Here is a 9,244-nt window from a genome sequence, read left to right as displayed (position 1 = left end):
TGCACCTACATTCTTTAAAATGAATGGGAGGTTTCAATAGGCAAAAGTCCCCCATGGGAAAATGGATGTGGTTTTATGTTGATTAGTTGGGAGTATGTTGATTTGATTGTAGCTAGAAAATCTTTCCATAAATGAAAATATTCCATTTTCGGCACATTCTTCGAAGATTTGATTGATATAGGGAGTAGGATAATTGTAATTTGTACAAGCCTTATTGATGTCCCTATAGTCGACACATACTCTAATGGTTCCCTATTTCTTGTTAACATGCACGATATTGGATACCCAATTAGTTAAGGGAACCAGGTAGATGAAACCTACTTTGAGCAGTTTCTCGACCTCAACTTTAATCACAACAACTTTTCTCAGATGCACCGGATGTAATCATTGTCTGACAGGCTTAACATTCGGGTAAGTCTTGATTTCATGTATTACAATGCTTGGATCAATTCCTGGCATTTCCTCATAGGACCAGGAAAAAATGTCACAAAATTATTGAAATAGGGCCTTATATGTTCAAATTTCTTCGATTGAGCATGAGGAAACTATGTGAATATTTTCAACAATCCCAGTTTTAATTGAGATGTCAATGGCAACGGTCGCAAATATATTCCCCAAATTTATTTCGGATTCAAATTGAAATACTAAAATGGGTGATTCTGGACTATTTACTATCTCAGGTGAAAACATATTTCAAAAATCATTCTCGATTTTTTCAAGGCTAGGTAGAAAAGACGAAATATGATTGTGATATTTCCATGGAATTTCATCCGAAGTAATAACCTCCATGATACTTTCTTCAGTGTGACACGTATGATTGAAAGGATCAGAGAATGAAACTGGTTCTAACCAAGGCAAATGAGAATAATCTTCACTAATCGTATCCACTCGATCAATATTTTTTTGGATCGGAAAACGATTGCAGTGCCTCATAAGCCAATTCAAAAGGGCTCAAAGGAATCTCACTGACATAGGAGGAAAACCCATACTCTAAAGGCACTATCCATGGATCAGGGGATTGCATAGTGCTCTATGTAATCATGTTTACTTCGACAAAACTAGAAGGAAAATTCGGTAGAGGCATCGCAAAGGTTCTCATCAATGATGAGTCTTTGAGTAAACCAACACCAATATATTCATAAGGAAAATTAATTTTTCCAACAAAAGGTATGCTACTCATAGAGTTAGGGTCTGAAGTGTAGTAAGACAACTAGTCTACTTTGAAATTTTTTTCCTTATGAGGAAATTGTGTCATTCGAAACAGTGACAAGAACACTCCTAACATAACATAGGTCCAACTTCGACCAACCAAAATGTTGTAATATAACTGAGCATGCACAACTTCAACTTCGATTGCGACCGTTTTTCCCTCTAGCTCTATGGGAAAATCTCCCAGGATCCCATATGGACGAAAAACTCTTCCATAAAAGGCTTTCAGAGTTTTAGGGGATTGATTAATGGTTGGATAACCTAAAGCTTTCCAACAAGCAATTGACATAATGCACGTAGAAGCTCCTTCATCAACCACTGTATGAAAAACTCATCTAGTTTTAACAAAAACTAGAATCTAGATTGCCAATTGATGAGGGAGTCTCGGGATATGACTCTCAAGATCAAAGATAATTAAGTTAGAATCTACGTATCAATAACTACTATATCTGAAAATAAAATCTTTTGCTACGTTGAGCATGTTTGAAATATTTCTAGAGCTGACATTGCGGAAGGGGAAATATCTAGGTCTTCAACGATGTTGTAATTTTGTGTAGCTCTAGCATGCGGGTTGAAAGCTGATTTTCGAAGCACACCTTTAGGAGGTGGTCGAATCATCATATCAAGATTTGGCTTCTTAATCTGTAATGGTTCAGAAGGAGAAGGAGGAATTGAATTGGAAGGTTGGCCAAACAAACTAGCTTCATTTACATTTTCACAGGACACTTGGACCTGTAATCCTTGGATCTCGTAGCTACCAAAACTTCCTGTGAAGACATCATTAGGATATCTTGCGATGTGGAAGAGGAAGATGTGTTATGAGAAACAATTTTGCTATCTTGAGAAGGAAATGGATCATTCAAAACATCTGGGAGTTGGAGAACCTTTAATGAATTTAAAAACCTCTACATGATGTGAGAATTCCTTCGTATAATGATCCTCATTGGAAATAAGGCAAGGATAGTGAGGTTTTTATTTTTCGTCAGTAGGCTTAGATTTGGCAGGTTTCTCTTTTGAAGAAACATTCTGTTTCGATTTACCTTTCCCCTTCTTCTTATTTCCGATTGAGTTCATCTTGCCAGCAGATGATTCTACAACATTGATGATTCAGAATTTATCATGGACAAAGAATTAAAGGTATTATAGACTCATGTGCATGTATATGCCTATGTTACTTTATGAAACGGATTGATAAGATTGCGAAATACATAGACATTGAAGCAATTAGAGAAAACACAATAGGAAATCATGTAATACAACAAGTTTAATAAGGAGTTCACCCAATGCCCCTGGGCTACGTCTCTTGGTCTAGCCTTCAGTGGTGGCCTCTCTATTATGTTTTCAAAGCAGAGTTTTTACAACATTGAGCTCAATTTGAGTCTCACTTAACAAATATAAATCAGTAGGATTGGAGTACACAGACTCTCCTTACTGAAACTCGACCTCTACTGGTCACAGTAGTATGAGCCCAATCTGAGACTCATACATGACTGGCCTATGCCGAGAAGTTCGCTTGAACCTCTAAAGCCTTCTTTGGAGTACATAGACTCTCTGACTCTCTCTGGCTCTGTCTCGATACTGCCTTTGCTCTGCAGGTCAGCTCGACTTACTTTCTTGTTCTCTACTCTTAGCTTTCTAGTTGCTTTTCTCACTGCTTGCTCTATCTCTGTCAGTTCGTGGCTTTAAAGCCAATCTGCTTTCTGACTGTTGGTTACTGCTTCCCGGTGTTCTGGTTCTTCTGCCTCTGTCCGTTTGAATTCCCCTGTTCTGCATCATCATCACCATGTAACGTTTCACAGGGAGGTGGCCACTTGTTTCATAACGAACTGAGTGTCAGTTCTCTTGGAAGTGTTTGAACGATTGTTATTTCCATTTAACCCCCAGATTTCCCGTGAACATGATTCTTCTGCCAACTCATCGTTCATGCAGGACTTCAAATTTTATATAACTCAGCCTGTTTACCCCGTTGAATCCGGTCATCCGTCGATCTGGAGCCTCCAGATCCTACAGTCTTCGTCCATATCGAGCGGGTAAGTTGCATGCCGTTTACTCGTCCAATGTGAGCAGTTTTCTCTCTCTTTCGCCGGACGCATGGCACCCAGTGTGTGGCATTGGGCGAGACTCAGTTTAAACCGCTTACTGCTCGAAGCCCTTCCGATATCCTGCCAGTTTTCGTGTGGGACCCGCCACTGACGGAATTGGAAAATTCTGTACGGTTTTTGACTTTTCGGTTCCTGTCTCTCGGGGCTTTTCCTGCACTGAGGGGTTTTCCCAACGATATGCAATTAGCGACTTGCTAATTGCATATTAGAAACCTCCCCCGTTTCTCCAAAAGACCTCCCGTTTCGTTGTTTCATGGCAGCGCGCATTACCATGGGCCAACGGTCTGCGCACTTGACCAAGGGTCCTTGTTGCTCCGCGCTACTCACAATTTACAACTACTCTAAGGGTATTTCTGATAAGCTCGACCTTTGTAAGTCTCTGAAACTTTGGCATGAATTTTTGCAGAGTTATAAAAACTTAGAGAGTGTTTTAGGATCCGATTCGGATCACGACCTTCCCACTGAAAAATCTTTTGGACCACCAAAAGTTGGTTATGAAGCATCCATCAAGTGAGGGTACTGATTCCTCACTTGCCCAATTTCTATCCATTTTGCACTGCTTGGTTTTGAACATTTGAGTCCAATCCTGAGGTACTCAACATCCCCTCTACGTTTAGTTCTCACCTTCCGGTCCAGAACTGTATCTTCCTGCAATTCAGTAAGATATTCAGGCAACAGATCATCAATAGAAGGAAATTGACTCTGCTCTTCGGAATCTTCAATTAATGAAGGTTCAAATAGTCTCAAGCTGTCTGCATTAACAATTGAGTAGATGTGCATGTAAGCTGGTAAATCAAGGAAAAAAGCATTCTCACCAATTTTCTCAAGTATCTTGAAAGGTGCATACCTTATTAGCTTCAGCTTCTTACCTTCACCTTGCATTCTGTCTTTGCTGATATACAGGCAGACTTGATCACCAACTTGGAAAATATGCTCCATCCGATGCTTATCATGCCTTGCCTTGTACTTGGCTTGGCTCTCTTCCAACTATTCCTGTTCTTGGATTTGTTAGATGAACCTGGTTGCCTTGTCAACATCACTGTGTCCATCAACCGCTATGTCTTTACCAAAGAAAAAATCCAAGGGAGACCTTGGTGTGAAACCAAAACAGGTCTCAAAAGGAGATCTCTGTGTAGAAGAATGCTTAGCTCAGTTGTAAGCATGCTGCACATAACATATTTTCATCCCAAAGTTTGGGATGCTTGTTGCAATAGCCTTTGAGCAAATGGATCATTGTCTTATTGACCACTTCTGTTTGGCCATCTGTTTGGAGATGAAAAGTTGTGCTCTTCTTCAGTCTGGTGTCCATCAATTCCCATAAACTCGACCAAAATTTCCCAACAAAGTGGGTATCTCGATCAGATATAATGGAGGTGGGTAATCCAAAATGAACCCATACACGCTGAAAGAACAACTTTGCAGTTTGTTTAGCTGTAATCTGTTTGTTACAAGGTATTAAAATACACATTTTGCTGAACCTATCCACATCAACATATAAATAGTCATGACCTTTTCTAGATTTAGGTAGTCCCCCAACAAAGTCCATGGAAACACTTTCCCAAGGATGAGAAGGAAATGGTAGTGGAGTGTACAAGCCTAGTTTTCTATTGTTGGGCTTGCTTTTAGCACACATGGTACGTTCTCTTACATATCTAGAAACTGTCTCATTCATTTTTGGCCAATAACAAAATCTTTGCAGCTGTGCAACTGTTTTACTTACACCAAAGTGACCTGATATTAGAGAAGTGTGTGATTCTCGAATTATCTTTACTCTTTCAGTTTGTGGAATGCATAACTTTCCAAAATGATACAAGAGTTGGTCCTTAACATGATAATCCAATTCTTCTAATTGTTTGCCGTGACTTAAAGTTGCATATACATCCTTAAAATCTATATCTTGAGCATACTATTCAATGTAGCATTCATGCAATACTGAATTATGCTTAAGTATAGTAGATGCATTTATGATTGGTCTGGACAACATATCTGCAACTTTGTTGTGTATGCCCTTTTTATATCTGATGACTAGATGAAACTGTTGTAGAAAACTAATCCACCTATAGTGCCTTGATTGTTGCAACTTAGTTTGGGAATGTAAATATTGAAGTGGTTGATGATCAGTATGTATAACTGTCTCTTTGCCCATTAAATAATGTTTCCACTTTTTCACACTATGTACTAATGCATACAATTCTTTATCATATGTGGGATAGTTAACTACTGCAGAGTTAAATGTCTCAGAATGATAACATATGGGTTTACCATGCTGCATCAACGCTACTCCCACGGCATAGTCACTGGCATCTGTTTCAATCTCAAATGGTCTTTGAAGATCGGGTAGTGCTAGTACTGGTGTTGTACTAATCTTTTCTTTTAAGGTGTCGAAGGCTTTCTGCTGTTTGCCTCCCCATTGAAACACCTTGTTAAATCTCGTTAAAGCATGTAAGGGAGCTGCAACTAAGGAAAAGTTAGAAATAGACTTTCTCCAATACTGTGCTGCTCCTAAGAAGCTTCTAACTTCTATAGCAGATTTGGGTTTAGGCCAATTTACAATGACTGCAACCTTAGAGGGATATATCTTTAATTCACCACCCCCTACAATATGACCCAAATAATTCAAAGATGTTTTGCCAAATTCACATTTTGAGAGCTTAACATAAAGATTTTCTCTTTTCAAAACATATAGAGTCTGCTTGACATGATTTAAATGTTCTTCCCATTTTTTATTGAATATAAGGATGTCATCCAAATATACAATGACAAAATCATCAAGAAAAGGTCTGAGTACATCATTTATTACTCTTATGAAAGTAGCAGGAGCATTAGTTAAGCCAAAAGGCATAATCAACCACTCATACAGTCCTTGCTTTGTTTTGAAAGCAGTCTTCCATGCATCTTGCTCTACAAATCTGACCTAATGATAGCCACTATGCAAGTCCAACTTGGAAAAATAAACAACTTCTTTTAACTGATCTAATAGATCATCTATGCGAGGAAGGGGATAACGATTTTTTATCGTTATCTTATTCAGTGGTCAGTAATCAATGCACATTTTCCATGAGCCATCTTTCTTTCTCACCAAGACAATTGGAGACCCACATGGTGATGTGCGAGCTCTGATGAACCCTTTCTCGAGAAGATCCTATACTTGCTTCTTGATTTCTGCATTTTCTAAAGCAGACAACCTGTACATTCCAATGTTAGGCAATGGAGCATCTTGCTGCAAATTAATATCATGTACTATTTCCTTTTTGGGTGGCAGACCTTTAGGTTCTTGAAATAGTATATCATATTCTGAAACAATTTTTTCTAAATCAGCTTGTTGTTTAGCATCACAACCTTCAAATACATTGGTTTTATCAGGTTTCTTTTCCTTTACAACCATCAGTAAAAATTGTTTGCATGAATTTACAATTCTTTTCATCTGCCCTGAGTTTATGAGAGTATAATTATTCTTGAGTTTATGAGCTCTTACAATATATTCGATTCCATCTTTAACGAGTTGGTACTTGTTCTCAGCTCTATAGAAAATAACTTTCCTATCATACAAGTAAGGAATTCCTAAAATAATTCCACATATATTCAAAGGAAATATATCTAACTCAACCTCATCTACAAATGCTGACCCAAAAGAAAACTTAAGTTTACATTGTCTAGTCACTTGTAGCTTTGCTTTATCACATAACCAACCTAATGGATATGGTTTCTTGTGAGGTGTGGTTAGTAATCCCAACTTCTTTACAATTTCTTCAGAAATTAAATTTACTTGTGAGCCACTATCAAACAAAGTATCAATCTTTTGATGCTTGGAAATAACTCGAATATGAAAAATCTCATATCTTTTCCTCTCATTTTCTTCATTATTAGTAGATTGTGCAAAATTACTAGTAGATGCTTTAGAATTTTTACCTTTTATACCTGTGGTTGCGATTGTTGTTTCATCTCCTGATTTTGACCCCAAATAATTTTGAATAGCTGCAGTAGTCTTCTTCTTTTTGCCCTCAAACTTCTTGGGTCTCAGCTCCGGATGCAGGATCCAGCAGTGTTCATCATCATGCCCATCCTTCTTACAGTGAGTGCATGAAGATTTGGTCTTTTGTACAGTATTTGTCTTCCTCTCTTTCCATTTTTGTTTTCTTTTCTCCTTATTCTTGCTTGCAGTGGGTTTTGATGATCCCCCAACTTCTGGGTTCACATTCTTGCCTCTAGCCTCTAGATGTGTAGCCTGAACAAATACCTCATCTATGCTAGTGGGATTAAACATGAGAATAGTGTGCCTTAAGTAGCTGTGTAGACCACCTATATACTTCAGCAGAGTTTCAGGTGAGTCTAAAGAAATTCCTAGAATCAAAGCTCTTTTCCTAAATTCTTGAGTGTAACCTTGTACACTTTTCCCTTTTAATTGGCGAAGAGTTTGCCAACTCATCATGGCTTGCTGCATATAGGCTAGTGGATAGAATTTCTTTTTAATTGCAGAAACAAATTCACTCCAGACAGAAAGAATTTTACCATGCTTCTTCATGTCAGCTTGTGTCCTGCCTTCCCACCATACCAAGGCAGTGCCTCCAAGGCGTAGGCTAGCCAACTGAATCTTACTCTTGTCTGAATCGATGCTCTGCACTCTGCAATAAACATCAATCTGTCTAATCCAATTATCTAGCTTCTCTGCATTCAACTCTCCATCATATATCGACAAATCAAATTTAACATATAATTTAATCAAAGATGTTTTCTTTTTATTTTCAGGGCTACTAGGAGGTGTGGGAAGTTTTTGTTCTTTCCATTTTCCTTTAGAGTGGTCATGGAGGAGAGATTCTTCTGCTCCTTTATCTCGTTTGGAGTTTGCTAAATCTTCTTCTCTACCGTTCTTAAATTCTCTATACATTTCCTCTACCATGGCTTTCATGGTCATGAAACCATCCATGAACTGGAAGTCTGATTCCAAGGGGTTTTCTTCTAACATTTTCCTCTTAGGGTAGACTCTTCCAATTTCTGGGTTAGCTTCAACCAATTCTTCTTCTCCTAATTTAAGCTTTGATCTAGTTAGCATTCAAAAACAAAATCCAACACAAGCTTGTCTAAACTTAGTAACCGAGAGCTATGATACCACTTGATCTAGAATTTATCCAGGACAAAGAATTAAAGGTATTATAGACTCATGTCCATGGATATGCCTATGTTACTTTATGCAACAGATCGATAAGATTGCGAAATACATAGACATTGAAGAAGTTAGAGAAAACACAACAAGAAAACATGTAATACAACAAGTTTAACAAGGAGTTCACCCAATGCTCCTAGGCTACGTCTCCTGGTCCAGCCTTCAGTGGTGGCCTCTCTATTATGCTTTCAAAGCAGAGTTTTTACAACAGTGAGCTCAATTTGAGTCTCACTTAATAGATATAAATAAGTAGGATTGGAGTACACAGACTCTCCTTACTGAAACTTGACCTCTACTGGTCACAGTAGTATGAGCCCAATCTGAGACTCATACATGATAGGCCTATGCCAAGGAGTTCACTTGAACCTCTCAAGCCTTCTCTGAAGTACACAGACTCTCTGACTCTCTCTAGCTCTGTCTCGATACTGCCTTTGCTCTGTAGGTCAGCTTGACTTACTTTCTCTGTTCTCTGCTCTTAGCTTTCTAGCTGCTTTTCTCACTGCTTTCTCTGTCTCTGTCAGTTCGTGGCTTTAAAGTCAATCTGCTTTCTGACTGTTCATTTCCACTTCCCGGTGTTTTGGTTCTTCTGCCTCTGTCCATTTGAATTCCCCTGTTCTGCGTCATCATCACTGTGTAACGCTTGATAGGGATGTTGCCACCTGTTTCATAACGAACTGAGTGTCAATTCTCTTGGAAGTGTTTGAATGGTCGTTATTTCCGTTTATCCCCCAGATTTCCCGTAAACATGATTCTTCTGCCAACTCATTGTTCA

The sequence above is a fragment of the Pinus tabuliformis genome, chromosome 9, assembly GCF_031772625.1.
Source record: "Pinus tabuliformis cultivar Carrire ecotype Pingquan chromosome 9, CPIR1, whole genome shotgun sequence".
In the NCBI taxonomy this organism is placed as follows: domain Eukaryota; kingdom Viridiplantae; phylum Streptophyta; class Pinopsida; order Pinales; family Pinaceae; genus Pinus; species Pinus tabuliformis.
This window is presented reverse-complemented; position numbering follows the sequence as displayed.